We start from the raw sequence: 26,287 nt of genomic DNA on the forward strand, positions 1-26,287 counted from the left end.
CATCAATAACCTTGACGTTTGTTCAGGAGCCACTCGTGTCTTTGTGCTGCGCCCTTATATGCAAAATTAAATTTGGCTCTCTCCTGCAATGTGTCTTACATCAATTTAACTATTAGGCGAGACGAACGAACCTAGAAGGGCATAAGGAAAATGTTTCTTCCCCAACGAGCACCTAACAATAACACTAAGTACCTCATCTCATTTTTAATCATGGGAACACAATATTTAAGCCAATAGAAACAGTCTTAAATCATGCCACCAGAAGAGAAACTTAGTATCTAAAAACAAAACAACTTTTTTTCCAATACTATTTATCCCTCCTATACCCTCTTCCACCTCCACCCACCTCCAGCAAAACAAATTTAAAAACAAGAAAAAAACTTTGGGAGAAAGCGCACATTTGAAAGCATCAACTACTCTAAAACTTCTATGAAATATAATTTTTAATCTCCAGTATATTGAACTTATGCTCTAAGTTTTCTGGAAATCAGCTCCCCACAAGAAGAATTGTTTTCTGGCACCGAATTTAACCAGTCAGAGTCAATTACTATGAATCAAAAATACAAAATTCATGTACTCTGTCTTCCCACAGTGCTGATTTTCTCTTTCCAAAATGGTAGCCAGCAGCTACTTTCACCATTAGCAGTGGATAATGCACGACTCCACAGCCAGTGGAACCTTAAATAATTCTGTCCCTCCCTCGTGCCGTCCCAGGACTGAGCAAGGAAAATGCATTGACGTTGTTATGACTCGAGACACGTTGATTAATCGGGTAATAAACATTCTACATAGTGAAATGGACTGTAGGAAAACGATTTGACTGACTCCTAGGGAAAACAATATATCTTTTCCTACTTTAATGACAGTGCTGTGTCTATGTCTTTATAGTCAAAAGTACTTAAAAATGATCTGAAATGCCTGGGTTTGATAGATTCCACCCCATTTAAAGTCCACTGAGTTTAGCTAAAATATTCCAAAAAAATCTATCAACATTAAGCATGCTAAGAGACAGAAAAGGAAATGATGGAAAATATAGAAGTTGTTTAACAATATGGGCTAGACAGGATGATGGACCATGGTAATTTCACTTTGAATAGAGCCAACTGGAAAATGATAAAATTCCCTTTCAACACAACGGGAAATAAATGTACATGGGAGCAATTCTTAATAGTATACTGTTGCCATTCATTTGGCAGTGCCGGAGACAACAAGACTCGGAGAGCGCTTGGTAACCAATATGTGCCTGATATAGCATGCAGCCAAATTAGCAAGTAATTAGATAGAAATATTGAAACTACACCAGAAGCAGCAGCCATCCCACAAATTCCAACCACATAAAACAAGTACAGCAGAAGCCTGTGAAATCAACTGTCTGTACAACTGCTCATTTCTGTTTTCCCAATGTACTCATCTTCTCAGGGGACCTTCCTCAGTCCTCTGGGGTGGACCCCCCCACCAACCCCAGGGCTTGTCATGAGTTTTCTTAGCACCCTATTTTCTTCCCCTTCATATAACTGTAAATTGCAGTAGTTCTGTGCTTAATAATGTCTCCCTCCCCCAACCGGACTGTCAGCCCCACGAGGACAGAGACCCCATGGCTGTGTGCTTCCCTACATGCCTAGTGCAGTGTGTGATACATGGCAGATGCTCTAAATATACTTTTTAAATGAAGGAATAATTTTCTCAACACATCAAGGTTTTCTCTACATTTTCTGGTCTCTTTTTGGTTGTTACATGCATTGTTCTCTAAATACTCTTACTTTCTCTTCTGCTGAGAAATATAATAGCAGACAGCACCACTAGAACAAAGTGACATTTACGGGAAAGGGACACTTTCCTCCCACCCAGCCTTTGTACTACGCATACCAAAATAGACCACTTGTTCAGGAGCATTCAGGCCTCTGTGATGGAGCATGAAATACACAAGCAGTAATCTTAAAAAGAATCTTACATCTTCAGAATGGCACAATATATATTCTACCAGGTCCTTTAGACATAAGTATAGTCATGCAGAATCATGAGCATTAATTGAGCACCCACTCTGGCCAGTTATTACAAAATTATCCAAAATCCACAAGAGAGATATAACAAACTTGCATTGGATTCTTTAGTCCAGCTATAGTCATTCTCACACCTCCCAACTTCTTGTTTTGAAGCAACAATCCCCCATCATCCCCACCTCAGGCTTTACCCTGATATCTTACCCTTAACAACTTTTTAAAAAGATTTAATTTATTTATTTTTAGGGAGAGGGGAAAGGAAAGAAAAAGAGAGGGAGAGAAACATCAAGGCGTGGTTGCCTCTCATTCACTCCCTACTGGGGACCTCGCCCACAACCCTGGCGTGTGCCCTGACTGGGAATCCAACCAGCAACCCTTTGGTTTGCAGGTCTGCACTCAATCCACTGAACCACACCAGCCAGGGCACCCTTAACAACTTTTATAGCATTATTTCCAAGTTCTGCTTTTGCTTGTCATTGTAACAGACTCTGTATTTCAAGTCTTCCTATACCCCCAAATGGTGTGTCTGTCATCTATTAATGTATTCATTGTAAGATTTGGCCCTTGTTGTCAATTATAAAAGAAGGAAAATTTGATTTTCATTATACAAACATTTTGACAGGTCTGACAGGAGAATTCTTTTAATTCTATTTATTCAGAGTTATTTCATTATCTCAGTTTTTTACTTGTAGTTTGTATGTATGAAGTATTAATTTTTTGGTTTTTCTTTTAGAAAGACATAATCTATAACATTACTAGTGTTATCATAAATAAGTGGTGATCTAAAGAACTACGTTACTTCACCACCAGTTATTTAAGACTTAGAACTGGAGTAATAACTTAGGAATGTTTTATAAAATGAAATGGCTTTCAGAAATTAAAAAAAATCACTGCCCTGACCAGCATAGCTCGCTTGGTGGAGTATCATCCCACAAAGCAGGTCACCGGTTCAATTCCTGGTCAGGGTAAATGCCTGGGTTATGGGCTGATACCTGGTTGGGGTGCATGTGAGAAGCTACAGATCAATTTTTCTCTCTCACTTTGCTGTTTCTTTTCTTTCTTCCTACCTTTCCCTATCTATAAAAATAAATAAATTAAATCTTTTTAAAAATGAAGGGAATTACTGAGCAGTATGTTGGTGCTCCACCAGCAGGACATCAGCAATGTCTACCTATGGTTGTCTTGGTTCAGGTTCTCACAGAAGAAGGCCAGGAGACAAGAATGCACTATGAACAGATTATCTGGGAGGCGTGCCCAGGTGAGATGGGAGGAGAGTGAAACACTGCAGAATAAGGCATAAACTAAGTGTGTGTGCCTTGACATACAGGGAAAACTCAGGGGGGACCTTGAATGGCCCCCGACAGCTGCTCCTTGTCCATAGTGTTCCCAAGCACAGCCTCTGTGCAGCCCTGTGTGATACGCAGTGTCCTCCCCTGCCAGGCTGTGAGTATACGTGGCGAGGAGACCGCTCTCCATCTCTTCTATCCCATGTCAGGTGTTGTGTGTCTGGTCATCTCTATAACCCAAGGGCACGAATCTCTCCCTTACCAATGGGCTGAAGAAGAGAAAATTAAAACAGATACAGAGAACAAGCTGATGGTTGCCAGATAGGGGGATGTAAACTACAGCTTAGGTAATAGAGTCAATAATATTGTAATAACTATGTACATTGCCAGGTGGGTACTGAAAATATGGGTGGAATCGCTTTGTATATTATATAAATGTCTTACCACCAAGCTGTACACCTAAAGCTAATTTATAAAATAATATTGAATGTCAACTTTCATTGAAAAATTTTAAAAAATAGATACAGAAAGAGATGCAGCTAATAAAATGTGTATTATCAAGCCAGTTACTACCACAGCTACTGGGTAACTGGAGCTAAAACCTTCTGGAGAGTTCTGGTAGCCAGTGGAGAACCAGCCTCAGAGATACCCCTTCCTCATGTGGTAATAGAGCTGTGGTTTTTAAAGCCAACTCTTGTCAGTCACAAGTTGATGCCTCCCTCAGGGCCATTCATTCCCCCACACCTCTGGCATGCTCTGAGAGGGCAAAGTGACCCCGACAACCAGAGAGGGCCCTCAGGCAAACTGCTGTAAGGCCTGGGGGTAGAAACAGGCCTAGAGCGCTGCAGCTGTGAGGCCTGAGGGGCGATGAGCCTAACCCAGCTCCCCTGGGAAAGACATGGCTTACACCGACAGTTCCCCATTTCTTCCACAAATTCACTGATCCTCACACAAAAGACTTCACCTATTAATACAGAGAAAGTTCTATATGTGAAAAGAAGATTTTTCTTAGTTTACTGATTGATTTTTAGAGAGAGGGGAAAGAAGAGAAAGGGAGAGGGAGAGAAAGAAACACCAATTTGTTGTTCCACTTACTTATGCTTTCATTGCTTGATTCTTAAAAGTGCCCTGACTGGGGACTGAAACCTCAATCTTGGCCTATTGGGATGACACTCTGACCCACTGAGCTACCTGGCCAGGGCCAAAAACGATTTTTAAAGGAGAAAAAGGGACGTGTTGAATGTCATGGTTTGATAAAGTAGAGTGACCCTCCACCTCTCCTACTTCTGGCATTTAGAAAGGAGGTGCTCTAGGCTGGTGGCTCCCAGGTGTCAGCACGTGTCAGAAGCACACGGAGGGTATGGGCCTCGATCCAGAGTCTTTCACTTAGTCTGGGGTGAGGTCTAAGGATCTGTACTTCTAACCAGCTCCCTGGTGACGCTGATTCTGCCGGGCCAGAGATGGCACTTGGCTCTAGGCCAAGGCTCTGCCCCTGAGGTCTTCAAATGTGGAGCTATTGAGACCCATGTTGAGAGATAAGGATGTGACATAGTCAAATGATGTCAGAACAGGCCTGTTCTACAGTGGGATGGCCCATCAAAGCATGGGGTTACATCACAGAGGAAAAATCAGCAGCTTTGTTTTGCAGTATTATCATTAGAGGTGGTAATGAGATTTCCTTTACATAGACCGAAGTCAAGAAGACCATGTAAAAGCATGTAAGGACAGCAGCTGAATCTGCATTCACATGAGGTCCTATTTGTACATGGGCCTCTTCTCCATGCACAGAGTGCCAATGGGTTTCCAAAGGAGATGATACTGAAAACCAGAGTCAGGTCACTCTTTTCAGGCAATGCCTGGGCATTTTATATTCCTTTATCTTTTATCCCTTTATTCCCCCCTCTTTCTAACCCCCCACTCCTTTATCCCTTAGTCCAACAAAATTCTGTTTTGCCTTTGGAAATAGTTGGTGTCTTGGTCTCATGGAAATCCACTTACTCATGAAAAGAAGACAACCCTGACTAGCACTTTATCTTTCTGCTTCTTAATTCGAGTGCTCAAGAAGCTATTACCAAATCAATATTGCTTGAAAAAGAAAGAAGAAAACCCTGGAATCTCACCAAGAGGTGACTTGTGAGAGCCCATCACAGTGGTACCCTGAGGCATGAGAGAGCACACTGATGCAAGATAGTAGGGAGGAAGTCATTCCTCCCCCAAAATCTCTGCTAATACTCAGAATTCAGTTCCCAAAGAAGTTTGACTTCAGAAGCTCCATCTTCCATATTATTTATCAAAAGAATCAGTCCCATCATTCATATGGTTTTCATTTCCACAAATGCTTATGCATGCCTCTTATATGACAGGCAATGTGCCCTCTACAAGAGAGCATTCAGAACACACAGTCTAATAAGATTAAGAGGCTCTTGCAATGGTCTGTGTGTTCTAATAGTTCCCACCCCATTTGAAACTCTATGATTTCAGATTCACTGCTGCCCAGGGAGGAACAGGATCCTGAAGGGACTCCTGATGAGCTGTAATACAGCTGGCAAGGACCCCAACACTGAGCTGGAATCCTGCAGACACACCTCGGTGGAAATAGACATATGATACTATTTGCCAAGAGACAGATGGTATTATATGGGAAAGGAAATGTTGATAGTGGAGAACATGGGGCACAAAATATGAGTACAGCAGTGAGAAATCGGGAGAAGGTGAGGTGCTTTAATGCGGAACCTGGAAGGCAAGTGGGAAAGAGTAACACACCAAGGTGATGGGTGGCCCAAGGAGTATGGGGTGCTCACAGTGAGCAAGGAAGGCTCTGGGTGACCTATTTTATGATGTTGCCTACAAATCAGAGGTGAGGCTGTACGTGTGTGGGGGGCCCTTCCTACTGCTGCCCCCATGGAGACAAAGCCAGACACTTGTAGGAGGTCAGTCTGAAGGTAGGCCAAGGAGAAAGGGGATCAGTAGGAGGACTTTCTTTGTGCCTGTAAAACAGCTTTCTCTCATAAAAAAAAGAGAGAGAGAGAGAGAGAAGCAAGATCACTTTGCTTATTACCAAAGTATTTCATGGTATTGTTTTGACTTCATTTTAAGCTCTATTAACTTTAGCATTACTCTTTCAAGTTCTCTTCACTTACTAGTCCAGTGACTAGATCTCTCTGAATGTCTATTTCTTTAACACAAATGCTCTAGCATGTATTCCACAGGCTGATGTGAGAATAAAGGAAACAATACGTGCGAAGGGTCCAGCTGGGCCTGTCTCACTGTGGCGGGGTGCGAGCTGCCGTCACTCCTGCCCCGCCCCCCCCACACCTTGTTCCCGACTCGGTGATGGTTTCTCTCTGTACAGCTGGAGTGCATTATAAATTCTAACCAGCTTTCATTCATTCACTCATTCATTCAACGAAGATTCATACTCATTTGTGATGTGACATTCAGTAAATGCTAGAGATACAAAAATGATGGGCAGCCACTGCTGTGCATGGATTTCAGTCTCCCCAGGAGATGGGCAAATAAAAAGTCAATTTACTCGAGTGCCATAATGAGCCAGAGAAACACAGGGGTGGGGGGTTAGAAAGAGGGAGGAAAGGCCATTGGGAAGGGAGAAGCCAGCTGAGGTAGATCCGCAGGGAAGGAAGACTGAGAAATCAGTCATGAGGACAAGAGGCAGAAAGAACAGCAAGTGTGAGGGTACCAAGGACAGAGAGTAAGACACCTCTGAACACCAGGAAGGCAGCAGTGCAGAAGGGGGTGGGGCAACAGTGAGTGAGAGAGGCAGGATCGCCACAGCGCTGGCACCGTGGGAGATGAGGAAGGAAACCACTCAGAGGAGAAAGGAGTGGTCAGATCTGAGGAAGCAAGCAACACATGGACAAAGTGTCGTCCGCTGTGTCGCTGATGATTGCAGCCCTGAGAGTCAGAGAGCGGCCGGGGCCAAAGTCAGACTGCCAGAACTTGGGCGGTGAACTGATCTGAGCATAAACACCTTATGTGGCTTTTGTGGCCCGAGTTGCATTGCCACTCCCAGCACCTCTGCTGTGCTGGGGGAGTCACGGTTACTCCAGTAGGCGGTATGTTATTAGCACAGAGAGCTCTGCTGTTGACTTACAGCTAGTACTTGCAGATATCTCTTTATATATAAAGTCGTATTTTAGAATACATCTNAGAGAGGCAGGATCGCCACAGCGCTGGCACCGTGGGAGATGAGGAAGGAAACCACTCAGAGGAGAAAGGAATGGTCAGCTCTGAGGAAGCAAGCAACACATGGACAAAGTGTCGTCCGCTATGTTGCTGATGATTGCAGCCCTGAGAATCAGAGAGCGGCCGGGGCCAAAGTCAGACTGCCAGAACTTGGGCCATGAACTGATCTGAGCATAAACACCTTATGTGGCTTTTGTGGCCCGAGTTGCATTGCCACTCCCAGCACCTCTGCTGTGCTGGGGGAGTCACGGTTACTCCAGTAGGCGGTATGTTATTAGCACAGAGAGCTCTGCTGTTGACTTACAGCTAGTACTTGCAGATATCTCTTTATATATAAAGTCGTATTTTAGAATACATCTATTGCCCTTGCAACTTATGACCTCTTCTGCATTTACGCTGCTGGTTTTTCCTTTTAGAGATATACCGCTACCACCACTAATCCCACTACTGACACCCCGCATACTCCTGTGCACTTCTTCCACGTCCATCTAGGTTTCACATTTTTACAGTTTGAGTCTTTATCAAGCATCTTATCCTTTGCTCTGCAGGTACCTCACCTGTCCAGGTGGCTATATTCTTCCTAATAGAGTTACGCAAAATACTTGCTCCATGTGACCAGGGGCTCTACCTTGCGTCAGACAGTGGATCAACAGTCTCAAGGCCCTTTCCTTGGTTTTCCTCTAATGCACAGGCAAGAAAGCCAGAGCATTTATCTTTCTAGACATCCTTGGAGCCCAGTTGGACATGTGACAATTACAGCCCAATAGATTTCAGCAGAAATCTTTAGGTAGGGATTTCCTTTCCAGCAACAAAAGCAAATCCTCATTAAGAAAGAGCCTTTTGCCCTCAGCCTCTTACTCCCAACTGCAATGCAGACGGTCCAGGGGGCAGCCACTATTTGAGATGTGAAAATGAGGAGGTTGGTGGAGATGAGGGATGAAGGAAGTGGGGATTCTGGCAACTCTGGGGAGCCGCTGCACCAGTCTGGACAGCTACCTAAGGATTCCTTGCTCAGTGAGAAATGTAAACCCGGTTGGTACTTGCTCTGTTGCTTATTGCTAAAGATGTTCTACTCCTGGAAGCATCCAAAGCAGACGCTTGGTTGGCGCTCATTGTTCTGTGAGGCCCCTTGAGTCCTTAAAGCTCTGCTGTCTTCACAATACTCTCAAATGACCTGCCACTTGGCAGCTCCAAGTTTATACAAATGAGAGGCCCCTTGTTGCATTGCTGCCTCTAGTGCACCCACGCGGACTGCTGAGAAGACCTGCAATCAGAAACCCCTGAAGTCTGATTGATAGGTTTCTGGATGCTCCTGACTGCTGGACAAAAACCACAGAAGGACCCAAAAACGTGCCTTGGTAAGACAGTATACAGATGCCTGGGCCACACCTACAACAGTGTATGTATCCCCTGCTGAGTAATATAAAATTGCCAAAGGAGAGGAGAAGTAGGGGAGGAGGACAGGAACAGGGAGGAAAAGATGGTCTAGTCCTGGTCAGGGAAGGATCCTGAGGCAGGCAGGATCCTGAGGTCCTAATAACAAGGGAGCGGCCTGTGAGTCTGATGAGGGCAGTACTCACTGGAAGAAAGCACCAGGACGTAAAAGGGTGGGTGAAGCACAGCACAGATCATTTAGAGATACTGTCTTCTGGGACCTAGCCCAGAGATTCTGATGCCATAGATCTGAGGTGGGGCCCAGAAATTTTCATTTCTAATGAGCACCTCGGCCTGAAATCTTTGCTAATGTCCATAAAACCACGAGTTAGTGCAGGAAGCCTGGGGCTTAGAGTTAGAGAAACCTGGGTGAGCAGCCTCTTGGGGCCTCAGCTGTAACGTGACAGAACAAACGCATCTCAGACTTTTTTGCTATGAAACCCTTGTTTTTTACTAATAAGATTTAATGCAAACATTTCATCTGTCAACCTGATGACAAAGATGCATCTCTGACTAAAGGAGAGAGGGACACTGAGGGGTTCCCCTGGTCCCCCTCACTGCGCCACCTTCCTCTGGGGAAGCCCGGGGCTCTCGGCATACCATCAGTCTGAGTGGCCTCCTGAGTCCATTCCAGGGAAGACATGTGACTTTAACAGAATGACACGTAAATTAGAGGAGATCTTTGTGGTTCCTCTTCTGAAGGTCAGTAGATTCCCTCTTGGTATGGAGGATAAAGGAAAAGAAAGTTGGGGTATGTATGCTGAAGCATATTTGTAACCTTTACACAAAAGGGATTTCTCCACAGTGCAGTTTTAGAGGTATTTTAAGCACATCACTCTAAGGTGTGACCAGAATAATCACACACTGTTTTGAAAGTGACATTTTAGGGAACAATAAGAGTTTGGTTCAATAGGCGGATGGGTGGGATCCCAGTTTAGATTGTTTGGATTTTGGAAATATATAAGCTATCCTGCTACAATGCAGAAAGCACAGACTGGAATAACAGAAGGGCCCACTGTAAAAACAGGGGAGAAATCCAGAAAACCAGTGTTGAGGCCCTTTCTGTCCTGAAAACAACCCTAGAAGAAGGAGTCCTGGCCCACGTCCCAAATCTTACACCTGCTACCTGTGCGGTCAGGCAAATCCTTTCAACTCTGTGCCCTTTTTCTGTACTTGTAAGGCATAACTTCACTCAAAAAATATTTTCCAGGTTCTGAGCTGTACCCAGAATCATTCCAGGCAGCCATAGATGCAGCAGGCAGAGAGCCTGCTGCACGTGGAGCTTACTTCCTAGCAAGATGAGACAGACAAAATGACTGAAACAAAACTACCTTAGGTTGTACCGTGGGAAGTGGCGCAGAGAAGAATAAGGCAGGGAACGGGTAACTGGAGTGGGATTAGGAAGTGGGGGCTGCAGGGTCATCGAGTCAAGAGGTACACCTCAATGAGCTGCCAACTTGGGAAAAGGCCTAAATGGGGGGAAGGAGCAGGTTAGGTCGATGTTAGGGAGCAAGGGTCAGGGAGCAGTCGTTCAGGTGGAGGACGCCACCTGAGAAAAGGCACTAGAGCACAGCATGTTCTAGAAACAGCTAAGTGTTCTGTGTGGCTGGGGCACAGCTAGCTAGAAGGAAACTTGAAAGAGATGAAGTCACCGTAGCAGTGAGGCTGGATTTTATCATGACTCAAAGCCACTGAAAGGACTTCTGCTTTTTCTCTGTGAGGGAGAGGGAGTTGCTAAGACAGTGACGTGATGGGATTTACATTTTAAAGGACTGCTCAGCTCATTGTTTTGAGAATCTGATCATTCACTCTAGAAGGGCTGTAGTCGGTTCAGAGGCAATTACAGCCATCCAGCCAGGCAGGTGCGGATAGACTTTTTCCGCTGGGCAATGCTCTGTGACATAATGCATATGAATTTAAGCTTCAAAACACTTGCATTTAAGGCTTATTATTATTGTCACGTTCTGACTTTTATACTAAAAAAAATGCTACCCGGAAAAAATATAGCCAACAACTACCATTTTGTATTATGAGCTCAACGTTGATGAAGTTGCACTTTTCTGCTTGTCAAAGAATCGACACCAAATTGGTGTCCATTTCAAGCCCACTTAAGGCCCCAGAGAACTGGTGTCTGAGACTACAGACAGGTCACATAACTTTCTAGCTTCTTCTTTTGACAGAAGAAACTCACAAACAACCCACACCTGGAAAAACAAATTGTAACTTTTACCTTTTTTTCTACAACTTGAATGCACACACACACACACACATGGAAAACCTTGCTTTAATGATTGTGAAAACACCAATGGCAAAAAAAGTCACAGAGCAACATTAACTTATTTGTAAGGTCAAAGCACTAAGGTATAGCTTTACATTTCAANAAGTGTGAGGGTACCAAGGACAGAGAGTAAGACACCTCTGAACACCAGGAAGGCAGCAATGCAGAAGTGGGTGGAGCAACAGTGAGTGAGAGAGGCAGGATGAACACACACACACACATGGAAAACCTTGCTTTAATGATTGTGAAAACACCAATGGCAAAAAAAGTCACAGAGCAACATTAACTTATTTGTAAGGTCAAAGCACTAAGGTATAGCTTTACATTTCAATGACTAATAATCAAAGAAATTTAAATGAAAACAAAGAAATACCATTTTCACCCATCAAACGAAAAAAATTAAAACATACTAATGTATGAAGAGGTATGATGAAAATCAAGAATTCTTCTGTATAGTATTAGGAGTCTAAATTGACATAATCTTTTCAGAATTGACAAAATATCAATATATATCGAAGCTTTAAAATTGTTAATATTTGTTGATCTAAAATTAACCCTAGAAAAAAGGACTTATAAAGTAAAAAAGGTATGGGCACAAATATGTCCATTTATTCATTCATTTATTCATTCCACAACACTTAGTGAATATCTCCCATGTAGCAGGTACTGTTCTGCAGGCTGAGTGCAGCCCAGGTGGGGTGGTGGCGGGGAACACTGAACTTCAACTCCTGCCCCCGTGGTGCTTACATATAGGGTGAAATAGACAATCAATTATCCAATCATCAACAAATATATAATGTATCTTATGTTGATAAGTGGTATGGAAGTGGAGTGGAGAAGATAGAGATCTGTATTATAATAACAGAAAAAGAAATTGAAGAGAGTGAGTCAGTTATGGAAGTCTCAGACAAAAGAATAGTAATAATTTAGAACAAATTTGTGAGAAATGTTTAAATTCCTAATTAAGTGAACAAGGAATATAGAAAACTGTATTTATATATGTATATAATACATATATGTATGTAATCATATGTAATGCCACCTATGTTAAGTGTGTACACACATGTATTCTCAAAGAAAATATACCCACATGACAAAATTAATATATTATCTTTCAATAATAAGATAATAGGTCATTTTCTTTTTTTACAGTCTTTGCTATTATCTAAGATTTTACAATAAATTCATAAGATTTTCATAATCAAAACTTTAAAAAAATACAATTTTAAGGGTGATTTTAGAGTGGTTTATAGTAGCACATGAAAGAGAAAATAATGCCAATGAAGAAATTGTTTTGCTCAGAAAAGCAAAGTGGGCACATCTCAAGTCATAGCTCTGAGATGCCCAAACTTTTGGCTAAACATATTCGGCTAAACAGCTACATGAAAGCTGAAGACAAAATAAAACTGTTTGAGCCATGGTGTCTCAATGTCTCAAGGATCCCCCAAATATGATCCTCAAAGGACCATGTGAGGGCCAGCTGATTGGAATTCTCTGCTGCACTTGCTGCTTACACAGGGCTGAGCCCTGCCCCATGGCTCAGCCCTGCCCCATGGCTCAGCCCTGCCCCATGGCTCAGCCCTGCCCCATGGCTCAGCCCTGCCCCAGGCTGAGCCTCTGGAAGGGGCCCCACACTCTGCTCCATTAATTGGCTCCCGAAGAGTTTCCTGTGGGGAAGTGAACTGATCCATGCTCTAGTCCTCAGAGCATTCCCTGACTGATGTCACAGAGAGGGAATCCTGGGACAACAAAAGGATTTACCCTGCTCCACATGCTGTTCTATTTTTAACCACAAAGTCCCCAGTGTGTCCTGTGTGGGCAACATCCTTTTTGAAATGACATCTAGGAGAATAAAAAGACAATTTTGACCAGAGAATCTAGTACCCTTTTTGACATTTTCCAAGACAACAAAAGACACTATTAGTACCAAGTCACCAATGTAGTAAAAATGTTGTCTTAATCTTTGATGTTAAATTGATATAAAAGCCCCTATTGTATGACAACATGAATGTTGCCTTAAACAATAAATTATTGAATTTTTTGTGTAAAATCTATTTTAAAATTAATATAAAATCATATAATGTAATAAAAGGGAAGGCCCTACCTTGAGCACAAGTTCTGACATAAAACACATTTCTCTGTATTTTGGACAGTATCTTTAGAGTGGGTAAAGTAAGCCTTAAGTTAAAGCTATATGCTTTTTCTTATGCCCATCAGGAAAAATGTAATCATTAAATGAGGGGTGCTACTTTAAGACATGTAATTTGGCATTTAATATATGAAATGTTATACTTTTTAAAAACTGGGAATGGTCCAATAATCTGTTTTGAAATAAAACTGTATATATGGAATTCTGGCCAAGATGGAGACATAGGTAGATATACTTTGCCTCCTTGCACAACCAAAAAAAGAACAACAACAAATTTAAAAACAAAAAGTAACCAGAACTGCCAGAAAATTGAACTGTATGGAAGTCTAGCAACCAAGGACTTAGAGGAGAAACATTCATCCAGACCAGTAAGGGACACAGAGACAGGCAGTCGAGGTGGAGAGGACTCATGGCAAGGCGACGGCTGAAGGACTAGACAGTACCGCATTTGCATGTGGATAAACCAGGAGAAACAATTGGGGAGCAAGACTGACTGTACAACCCAGGGTTCCAGCATGGGGAAATAAAGCCTCAAAACCTGGAAAAACCTGTGGGGGTGGCAACAATGGGAGAAACTCCTAGCCTCACAGGAGTGTTCCTTGGAGAGATCCACAGGGTCCTAGAATGTACACAAACCCATCCAGCTAGGATCCAGCACCAGAAGGGCCCAGTTTGCCTGTGGGGAGTAGGGGAAGTGACTGAAAGCTGGCAGAGAGCCAAGCAAGCAGCATTATTCCCTCTCAGACCCCTCCCTCACATACAGTACCACAAAGCAGGGTTACCCCATCCTGGTGAACACCTAAGTCTCCACCCCTTACAGTCTCCACTCTACTCTGTGTGTCTACAGGCATGCTGAGACAAAATATATATATATGGCCCTAATGAAAGACAGATCAAAGCTCCAAAAATAGAACTAAGCAATGAAAAGATAGACAACTTATCAGATGCAGAGTTCAAAACACTGCTAATCAGCCCTGGCTGGTGTAGCTCAGTGGACTGAGCACGGGCCTGCGAACTAGAGGATCGCGGTTCGATTCCCAGTCAGGGCACATGCCTGGGTTGCAGGCCGGTTCCCTGCAGGCCAACTCCCAGCAGGGGCCGCACAAAAGGCAACCATACATTGATGTTTCTTTCCCTCTCCTTCCCCTCTAAAGGTAAATAAATAAATAAAATCTTTAAAAAAAAAAAACACTGCTAATCAGGGAGCTCACAGAAATGGTTGAGTATGGTTGCAAAATAGAGGAAGAAGTGAAGGCTATGAAAAGTGAGATAAAGAAAAAATATACAGGGAACCAAGAGTGAAGGGAGGGAAAGTGGGACTCAAATCAACAATTTGGACCAGAAGGAAGAAATAAATATTTAACATAACCAGTACAGAATGAAGAAACAAGAATTTTAAAAAATGAGGAGAGGCTTAGGAACTTCCAGGATGACTTTAAACATTCCAGCATCCAAATCATAGGGGTGCCAGAAAGAGAAGAGGAAGAGAAGAAGTTGAAAACTATTTGAAAAAAATAATGAAGGAGAACTTCCTTAATCTGGCAAGGGAAATAGATTTCTAAGAAGTCCAGGAAGCTCAGAGAGTTCCATAGAAGTTGGACCAAAGGAAGCACACAGCAAGGCACATAATAATTACATTACCCAATGTTAAAGATAAGGAAAGAATCTTAAAAGCAGCAAGAGAAAAGGAGACAGTTATCTACAAATGAGTTCTCACAAGACTATCAACTGATTTCTGAAAAGAAACCTGAAAGGCAAGAAGGGGCTGGAAAGAAGTATTCCAAGTCATGAAAGGCAAGGATCTACATCCAAGATTGCTCTATCCAGCAAAGCTATCATTTAGAATACGAGGGCAGATAAAGTGCTTCCCCAGAAAAGGTCAAGTTAAAGGAGTTCATTATCATCAAGCCCTTATTATATTAAATGTTAAAGGGACTTATCTAAGAAAAAGAAGATGATAAAAACTATAAACAGTAAAGTGACAATAAACTTCAACTATCAACAACTGAACCTAAAAAAACAAAAATAGACTAAGCAAACAACTAAAAAAGGAGCAGAATCCCAGAAATAGAGATCATGTGGAGGGTTATCAGTGGGGAGGGGGAGAGGAGAGAATGGGGGGAAAGGCACAGGGAATAAGAAGCATAAATAGTAGATACAAAATAGACTAGGGAAGGTTAAGAGTAGTATAGGAAATGGAAAACCAAAGAACTCATATACATAACCCATGGACATGAACTATGGTGGGGCAGGAATGCTGGTGGGAGGAGGCATGCAAAATGGAGGGGAATAAAGGGGAGAAAAAAATGGGACAACTTTAACAGCATAATCAATAAAATATATTTTAAATAAATAAACTGTATATATGCTTATTTTTAAAAATGCCTATTCATTTAGTTTAAAGTTTTGGAAAGATATGGTATAATTTCTCACTAAACATAGTAGAATAAATTACTCATAGAGTAATTGCAGATCTATGCTTTCTTCTAACTTCATATTAAAATGATTTTTAAGTGAATAATGAAGATGCAAATCCATAAGAGCAAAGAGTTAAAGAGGAATAATAGAAAATGAGAGATTTAAACAATGTTTTGGAAGATGAAGAGTTAACGGATGAATCACAAGTGACTTCACAAAGTAAAGAAAGCTCAAACCTACGTGCTTACAGAGGGGAGTGCCAGTAAGAAACATGCTGGCTTGAACCACAGACTCTCCAAATGGCACAGGAACTGGTAAGCATGAGGAACCTCAGAAAACAAGGGGCTGGCTATCAGAGGGTCAGTTAACACAGACAAACATCAGCTTCTCTCCAGCCTCCCCTCCTGCACACCAGCAGGAGACAGGACACATCTTTTCTGCAGAAATTGAATCAGAGAAACTACAAACTTAAAGAAATCAGTAATAAAAGAAGGAGAAATGAGGTATTCTAGTAAAAACATGGATGATTATGTGAAAGTCTATGTTTACATACCATTTGGGACACTCTAAGACCCCCTGCCACTGGACTCTTAGAATGCCAACCACCAGGATATACACCCAGGTTGGAGTACCATCTAGAGAGAAAAAAATAGGTCACATACAAAAGATCACAAAGTAAGCTTTATGAATGAAGTCAGAACTTCTATCTGTGTTGTTCTGGATACCCATAATGTAGAAGAGCACCTAACACAAAAAGAGGTGAAGAAAATAGTTCCATAGGTATCTGTTTGATGAGTAAATAAATAAATGCTTGAATCAATATATAAATCAGCAATCACAATGGCACCAAATTTTCCAACAACATTGGAACCTGGAAGATAGTTCAGAAATGTCTTTAAAATTCTAAGTGAAAGTGATCTTTAGCCTAGAATTCTAGTCTTACATTAACTTTCATGAAGTGGGAAGGTAGAATTAAAATGTTTTCAAACATACAAAGTCCCCTTGAACCCTTTCTGAGAAAACTACTGAAGAATGTGTTCACCAAAACAAGGGGAGTATACAAGAAAGTTTGAGATTCAAGAAACAGGGCCCTCAGTTTAAGGGAGAGACTAGGAGAATTCCTGGAATGACTCTGAAATGAAATTCCAGTACGACACTGAGGCAGCAGGCAGTGTCGAGAGGGAATGGTGCAGAACAGTGGAGTCTCTGAGATGTGTATTTTCTAGAAAACTAAATTGCACTGATAGATTAACGGACTGTTAGACTCTATTGAGAGAGATTTTGTAGCTCCTTGGGAAAGTTTAGAATAAAATTTAAACAAAATAATAATAATAATGAGCAGGAAAAAGACCAAAGAGACCACACAAAAACTTTCATATGACATTAATAGCAACTTTCATTTATAATGCCCAAACTTGGAAGCAACCCAGATGTTTTTCAATAGGTGAATGAATTAATAACCTGTGGTACACTCAACATTAGAATATTATTCAATGACAAAAAATGAGCTATCAAGCCATAAAACAGCATGAGAACACTTAAAATCACGTTACTAAGTGAAAGTAGACAATCTGGAAATGCTACATACTATATGATTCCAACTACATGACATTTTGGAAAAGGCAGAACTATAGAGGCAGTCAAAGGATTAGTGATTACCAGGGTTTGAGGAGAAGGAGGTATGAACAGCCCGAGTAAGGAGAATTTTTTAGGCAGTGAAAATACTCTGTATAATACCATAATGATAAATACACATCTTATACATTCGTTCAGACCTATAGAATGTACAACTCCAAGGGTGAACCCTAATGTAAACTATGGACCTTGGTTAGTGTGATGTGTCAGTGCAGGTCCATCTATTGTAACCAGGGTACCACTTGGGTGTGGGATGTTAACAGTAGGGGAGCTGCGTGTGGGGGCAGATGGGAGGTATATGGAAACTCTCCGTACCTTCCTATCAATTTTGCTGAGAATCTAAAATTGCTGTAAGATATAATGAATGCAGAAAGAAAACACAAGGAGAAAAAAATTGTAATCACAGTTCACTACAAAGCTTGGCTGTGAACAATATATACAAACTCAAAATAAACTGAATATTAGATTAATTTAAAAGTTAATAAAAGTATATTATAAAAGGGAAAGAAATGAGGTGTGAAGAGGCATTTGCCTTTTGGCAAGGGGGACAGATATTAAGAGGAGTAAATCTGTTTCTGCAGTAAGTGGACTTCAATATATAATTAAATTTAAAAATTCAATTACAAAATAAAGTTAAATAAACTTCAAAAATTAATTAAATTCTAAAAATCAAGAAACAGACATAGAAGTACATGATTAAGAAATATGAAGGTAAATATTATAAAAATAGAGCTAACAGGGTTTAAAGTTATTGCCACAGGAATGGGAAAAAAGGGCAGAGAATTGCAATTTTCTGTGTCTTTTCATACTGAGAAATGACACACTGCGGTTACTAGGTGACAGGTACTAACACTAGTCTAAGGCACATAGAAATATTTTAGAAAAATTATTTAATACAGACATATCTCATTTGATTGTGCTTCACTTTATCGTACTTCACAGATACTGCATTTTTCACAAATTGAAGGTGTGTGGCATCCACACATTTACTAAATCACTTAGAGCCATTTTTCCCACCGTGTATGCTCACATCATGTCTCTGCATCACATCTTGGTAATTCTCGTAATACTTCAGATTTTTATGCTGATCTTTGATCAGTGATCTTTGATGTTACTTTGTAACTATTTTAGGGCACTACAAACTCAACACAAAACAATGAACTTAATTTATAAAAGTCAAGTGTTCTGACTGCTCCACTGCCTAGTCATTCTCCCAATCTCTCTCCCTCTCCTCCGGCCTCCTTATTCCCTGAGACACAACAATATTGAAATTAAGTCAGTTGATAACTCTACAATGGTCTTTAAGTGTTCAAGCGAAAGGAAGAGCCCACATCTCTTACTTTAAATCAAAAGCTGGACATAATTAAGCTTAGCAAGGAAGGCGTGTCAAAAGCCCAGAAAATTCAAAAGCTGTATTTCTTGTGCCAAACTGTTAGCCAAGTTGTGAATGCAAAGGAAAAATTCCTGAAGGAAATCAAATGTGCTACTTCAGTGAACATATGAAAACGGCACAGCCTACTGCCGGTATATAGAAAGTTTTAGTGGTCAGGAGAGAAAATCAAACCAGCCAGAACATTCTGGTAAGCCGAAGCCTACTTCAGAGCAAGGCCCTGTTTCTCTTCAATTCTAGGAAGGCTGAGAAATAGGAGGAAGCTGTATAAGAAAAGTTTGAAGCTAGCAGAGGTTGGTCCATGAGGTTGAAGGAAAGAAACCATCTCTATAACATAAAAGTACAACGTGAAGCAGCAAGTGCTTATGCAGAAGCTTCAGCAAGCTATCCAGGAGACCTAGCTAAGATTAATAGTCAAAGGCAGCTTCACTTTAACAGATACTGAATGCAGAGTAAATAGCCTTATATTGGAAGAAGATGCTACCTAGAATGTTTAGGGTTAGAAAGATGTCAATTCCTTGCTTCAAAGCTTCAAAGTACAGGCTGACTCTCTCAGTAGGGGCTAATGCAGTTGGTGATTTTAAATTGAAGCCAATGCTCATTTACCCTTCCAAAAATCCTGGGTCCCTTAAGAATTATGCTAAATCTACTGGCTTGTGCTCTATAAACAGAACAACAAAGCCTGGATAACAGTACATCTGTTTAGAACATGGCTTACAAATATTTTAATGCTCAGAAAAAAAATATTCTTTTCAAAATAGTACTGTTCATGACAATGCACCTGGTCACACAAGAGCTCTGATGGAGATTAGTGTTGTCTTCATGCCTACCAATACCACATCTATTCTGCAGCCCATAGATCAAAGAATAATTTCAAATTTCAAGTATTATTAGTTAAGAAAATTATTTCAAACTTTTATAGCTGCCATAGATAGTAATTACTCTGATGGATATGGGGAAAGTAAATTGAAAAACCTCTGGAAAGGATTCACCATTCTAGATGCCATTAAGAATATTCATGATTCATGGGAAGAGGTCAACTTACCAACATTAACAGGAGTTTGGAAGAAGTTGTGTCCAACCCTCATGGGTGACGTTGAGGATTCTAGACCTCAGTAGAGGAAGTAACCGCAGGTGTGGTGGAAATAGCAAAAGAACTAGAATTAGAAGTGGAGCTAGAAGATGTGACTGAGTTGCTGCAATTACATGACAAAGCTTTAACCAATGAGGCACTGCATGTTTACATGAGCAAAGAAAGTAGATGGGACCTACTTCTGGTGAAGATGCTGTAAAGATTGTTGAAATGAAAACAAAGGATTTAGAATATTACATACACTTAATTGAAAGAGCAGCAGGAGAGTTTGAAAGGCTTGACTCCAATTTTGAAAGAAGTTCTGTGGGCATAACGCTATCAAACAGCGTTGTATGTATGTATCAAACAGCATCAAACAGAGGAATCGTTCATGAAAGGAAAAGTCAATTAATGCAGCAAACTTCATTGTGGCCTTATTGTAAAAGACAGCCACCTTGACATTCATAGCAACCACCATCCTGATCAGTCAGCGGCCATCAACATCGAGGCAAGAAAGCTCCACCAGCAAAAAAATAACATGCTCAGCTGATGGTTAGCATATTTTAGCAATGAAGTATGTTTTAGTTAAGGTATGCACATTTTTTTAGATGTGATGCTATTGCACACTACAGCATCATGTAAACATAACTTTTTATGCACTGGGAAACAAAAAAATTCATGTGACTATTTACTGTGATATTCACTTTACTACAGTGGTCCGAAGCGGTCCAAGGTACACCTGTACTACTCTTTGGCTTTTTAACTATTTAATACACTACTTAGCACAAAATAACAATTGACTTAAAAATAGCCACAGCAGTTCTCAAACTGTGTAATTTAATTAATTATACACAGGATTTATGGGTTTATAAATTACAAATATAAAATTCAATTTTTATTAGCGCACATATCATTAATAATCTGGAACACCATGGACAGGCGATGCTGAGGCAGAATATGCTTTAAAGTTCTACTGAGATACAAACAAATTTATTGATTAAATATTTTCTCTGTGCTGGACTCTGAGTGCATTACATTATCTCTTTTAACACACCTTGAGCAATAGACACAGGATGTTAGTCTGAAGGAGGTAAAAGTTCCTAGGTCATACAGGATGGTGTTATGATTGAATGTTTGTGTCCCCCCACAAAAAAAAATTCACACCCCCAGTGAATTGGTCTTTGGAGATGAGGTCTACGAAGGGTTAGATGAGGCATGAGGGCGGGGTTCTGATCTGGTAGGACTAGTGCCCTTATAAGAAGAGACACAAGAGACCTCTTTCTTTTTCCTCCTCTCCTCCACTCTGTATCCATCTGTCTCTCTCTGCCATCTGCAGGGAAAAGGCTGCCACCTCCAAACAAGAAACATGTCCTTGCCAGAACCCAACAGTGCTGGTACCTGATCCTCGAAGTTCAGCCTCCAGAGCTATGGAAATATATATCCATTGTTCAAGCCACCAAACCTGTGGTATTTTGTTATGGCAGCCTCTGCTGACTAATGGGCTGAGGGAAGATGGGAGTTTAGGCTCATCTATTTCCATTCTGCCTCTTAAGCCCTGTTATTTCTCCTGGCTCAAAATAATCCAGCACACACACACACACCATCCAGAGCTCCAACCACGAGACCACAACCACTCCAGCAATATCCTACGTGAACCCACTGACACCTAGTTTCTCCAGACATCAGCTATGAGAAGCCAAAGAAGTTGCACTCGTCTTAAGAAAACCTGAATTTCCAAAACTGTGTTAAGATCTGCCACCTCAGCTTAAGTCAAAGATCTTTTCCAGAGAAGGTGCCCTCCCACCTTGTAAATCACACACACTGATTCCGGTCGTAGGAAGTACAGGCCAACCCCATTATATGTTTCCTCAGAATGAACAAAGTCACATCTACATTACAGGCTGAATTATGTCCTCCTGCTCCGAAGTTCACATGGTGAAGTCCTAACCCCTGCACCGGGGGTTAGCATATTTTAGCAATATCCAGGAGATCTAGCTAAGATAAATAGTCAAAGGCAGCTTCACTTTAATAGATACTGAATGCAGAGTAAATAGCCTTATATTGGAAGAAGATGCTACCTAGAACGTTTAGGGTTAGAAAGATGTCAATCCTTTGCTTCAAAGCTTCAAAGTACAGGCTGACTCTCTCAGTAGGGGCTAATGCAGTTGGTGATTTTAAATTGTTACCCCAGAATGTTACCTTATCTGGAGACAAGGCCTTTAAAAGGTTACTTCAGTTACCTCAGCTTCAGTGAGGTCATAAAGCTGAGCTCTAGTCCAACACAACTAGTGTCCGAACGAGAAGAGGAAGCGGGACCCCGACAGGCACAGAGGGCAGACAGTGTGAAGGCACAGGGAGAGGATGGGCATCGGCAAGGCGAGGAGAAAGGCCGGGCATGGACCCTTCCCTCACACCCCTCTGAAGGAACCAACTCTGCCAACACTTCGATGTCACGTTTCTAGCCTCCAGAACTAAATTAAATGAAAAAATAACGAAAAAATAAATTTCTTTCGTAAAGCCATCCAGTCTGTGGTATTTGGTTACAGCAGCCACTGCAGGCTAACACAGTCCATAACTGAATGTGCCCAAGACCTTGACTGGGCTCCTCTCGCCCCCCAGTTCCATTCAATCACCAAATCAAGGGTTCACTCTCCTCATGTTTCTCCTTAAATTCCCAACTGCTCCTATCATGTGGGTTTTAACTCAGACCTGACCACAATAGTCTCTTGTTTGGTTTCTCAGTCCCTGCCCTTTTCAATCCATCATTTGCACAGGGAAAGGCTGACAACAGAGTCCAACCACACAGAAACAGATGCTGGGCCCGTGTACAGGAACCTGCTGCAACCAGGTCGTTTCCTCTGGTGACTCGGGGAGAAGGGCAGGGGGCCAGAGCGGCCGCTCAGCCACTACTTGAATGACTCGCGAGGCTTCCCAGTTAAACCTCAGCCTGCCTTACGTCAGCCCCAGGGCCTGGCCACCCCTCCAGAAAAGCCCTTCAGTGGGCTCCCCCAACTTAGTGAGATAACACCAGAATTATTCAGCTAGGAGCACCCTCTGTTTTCTAGCAACTGTCTGCTTTTGCAATAAGGTTCTTTACTTCTGGAATTCCTACTTACGCTTTGAGACTCAACACCAGAGCCCTCCCCTGTCCAGCCTCCACTGGCTGCCTTCTCCTGAGCTGCCCCACTGCCCTGGACACATCTCTATAACAGCAGCTACACTGGATTGTCACCCCAGATGCCTGTCCCTCCCAAGGCTGGAGACTCCTTAACAGCAATGACTGGTGGACACTTATTCAGAGCTGTCACAGATCTGGGACCTCTGGCTGACCAGAGCGGGGCCTCGGAAAATGTCTGGAGATGAGAGGATTGGTGTGCTTTGCCAGCAAACACTGAGCTGAATTTAGTAACTTCTTTCTTAAGGAAAGAAGGCTGTGTGTACCCAAATCAAATTAGGTACCACCTGCCTCTTGACCTTCCTGGCTCCCAGCTCTAAGATAACAGCACCTGTTTCCTGCAGCATAAATATTCACTGACTGGGTGAAGGAAGCCATTAATAACCTTTGTGCCAGAATCAGTACTGCTGGGAAGAGTATGTTCAAAAGAAAAGAAAATCACTTTTTTAAGTGCATCAGGATAAAATCATTTGGATACAAATTGATCCTTTTCTTAGTAAACTTGGTCTTAATGAAATTTGTGGTGGATGTGTGGGTCCCCTGGGCCTTCCTCAGTGTGAGTGCAACCGCACAAACACGGCCTGGGGCGGGCAGAGCGGTGAGCCCTGGCCTTTGACTGTGGGAGGACGCCTGGCAACTCAATCGACCGCGACCGCGCAGAGGTGAGCTGTCTCAGCCGTTTACTTCCAGTTTCTCTTGTTACCTGAGAAGGCGGCTATTTTGGAGGTGGCCCCGGAAGATGGCTTCAGCCCTGGAGGCCAGACAAAGACGGTGCTCACTCACACAGCTCAGGATGGCTCTAATGTCCCAGTCGGCCAGGGAGTAGAGACTGCGTTCTGAGAAGAGCTCTCTGGGGGTTCAAGAATGGGATGGGGACTGGATCAGCACCCTGGACAGCAGGCCGCGGGCTCCCGGCCTGCCCCTGACACCCTCTTCTGCGCGCTAGGTCTGTGCTGCGTCCTGTGGCCGCTGCTGCTCTGACTGCACTCATTCTGACTCTGTGGTCTGAAGGGGGGCAGAGATCTCCTCCGGGCTGCCCTCTGCCTGCAAGGACAGAGTGTGGCTCCCAGGATGTCACGCCTACAGGTGCTGGAGGTTCTCCATCCCTGCGAGTCTGGCGTTCATGACCACTCCCTGCCATTCTCTCCAACGGCTCCCTAAATGGGAAGATCCCCTGCATTTGACACAGGATAAAATGAGTTACCCGTGTTTCTCCATCTGGAGCACAGCCTGGGAAGTCAGTCAGCGGACTGACTGACTGTCTTTTTCAGCTATGGGGCCTGGGACAGTGACTAAACCCTCTGGGTCTCAGTTTCTCCTTCTGTAAAGTGGGGATCTTGACAGTCCTACAGAACAGTGTGGCTTTGAGAATTAAATGGAGTTGTACATACCAAGCTGCTAAACCCAGCACAGGGTAACGGCTCAGTAATTGCTAACCCTTGTTGGTTTTGCTGAGCTTGACACAACGCCCCACTCACCTTAGATGTTCATATCTGGGAAACTGTTCTGTATCTTGAATAATCAGCGTGTCGAACCTGACTGAACTGCTTAGAGAACATTTTTATATGTAGGAAATCTGAATGCTAATGGGGAACTTTGCCCATTTTGTCTATTTCTCACCTCGGGATATTGTTGATGATTATGTACACTGCCTAAAAAGGCTTTTTAAATTTAGTGTTTCTCGAAACTACTGAAGTCCTCTGCATATCCCAACAACACAACATTACTTCTATCCATCAGCTTCCTATACTTGAAACCTACCCACTCACGCACACACACGGCACAAAAATTACACAAAGCAGAACCATGGATGCCGACCTGTGTTCCCTCACAAAATCTCCTGCATATAACGAGGTCAAGTACACAATTCAATAATGTTTAATAACTTCATAGATTTACACAGCCTTTACCATAATTCAGTTTTAGACTTCCATGGCCCCCAAAAGACCCCTTGTACCCAATTTCTACCACACCCTCACCCACAGACTCAGGCAACCACTAATCTGCTTTTCATGTCTATTTCACACAGTATTTTGTGTCTGGCTTCTCTCATTTAGCATAACATTTTTGGGGTTCATCCATGGTGTGCATGTATTCATATTTCATTCCCTTCTGTTGCTGAATAGCATTTCATGTATAGATATACCACACTTTGTTTATCGATTCACCCGTTGATAGGCATCTGTACTGTTACCATGGTTTGATGCTTATAAATAATGTTGCTATAAAGGTTCCCATACAATGTTTATATTTATATAAACATGTTTTTACTTATCTTGGGTAGATACCTAGGAGTGGGGTTTGTGGATCATATGCCAAGTTTATATTTAACTTTCCAAGAAATTATCAAACCGTTTCCAAAGCAGTTGCCCTTGCACTTCCACTGATGACTGATTAGTGCCAGCAATCTCTATGTCTCAGCTCCCACCTGTGTCCTTCGCCTCCTGCACAATCCTACTGGGACTTACTCCAGCAGTGTCACCAACTCACTGTGTCAGCAGGGGGGCTGTGAATGAAGCAGAACTATCACTATCACTATGTGGCCTGCTGAGGCTCATCCCCCAGGGGAAATGGTTAATTAGAATACCAAGAGCATCAAAAATCTTTGCAGCTGCTCCTGCCTTTGATTCTGCTATAAAGATCCAGTTATTCTCAGGAGCTAAAAATCAAGTGTTAAGCAGCCCTAAATGTTTTACCCCTTCACCTACTGAGGATCCCAAGAAAACGAAGGCACACTTGAGCCAATGCAAAGGTCATTGACAAAGATTATAGGGTTCTCCTAAGTGCTCCCACATTTCAACAAATGACCCAGAGTAATAACTCAACCCCCAACAAATGACATTGAGAATCCTAAGACAAGAAGACTTTCAAACACAGATGCTCTTTGATTTATGATGGGGTTATGTCCTAATGAATCCACTGTAAATTTAAAATATTGCTAAGTCAAAATGCATTTAATACACCCTCCCTACTGAATATCATAGCTTAGCCTATAACCACTTTTTACTGAGTGTGAAAACCATCAAAAAGTCAAAACCATTACTTTAAAACCATCAAAAAGTCAAAAATATTAAGTCAAATCATTGTAAGGTTGGAGACTATCTGTATCATCACAGGAATAATAAATTCCCCAAGGCAGACCCTCCAAATTATTGGTCTAGCTAATGTTTTAGTTTGCCTCATTTCTCCAGCATCACAGCCATAATTTGCACTTGCCTATGAGGTATTCCAATATACCTTCACTAAA

General features: G+C 42.1%; 1 long non-coding RNA gene across 1 annotated transcript; it reads right to left on the bottom strand.

Moving 5' to 3' along the window:
• Nucleotides 1-869: 869 nt before the first annotated feature.
• Nucleotides 870-20,137, bottom strand: LOC118997143 (uncharacterized). Its single transcript, XR_005068621.1, has 3 exons — nucleotides 20,066-20,137; nucleotides 7,972-7,977; nucleotides 870-880 (listed from the first exon to the last, which is right to left on the bottom strand). It is a non-coding gene; the product is annotated as an uncharacterized LOC118997143 (long non-coding RNA).
• Between the last annotated feature and the right edge of the window lie 6,150 nt (nucleotides 20,138-26,287).

This window comes from Sturnira hondurensis, unplaced genomic scaffold (assembly GCF_014824575.4).
Source record: "Sturnira hondurensis isolate 20B ecotype Veracruz unplaced genomic scaffold, ASM1482457v3 Scaffold0012488, whole genome shotgun sequence".
NCBI lineage: Eukaryota > Metazoa > Chordata > Mammalia > Chiroptera > Phyllostomidae > Sturnira > Sturnira hondurensis.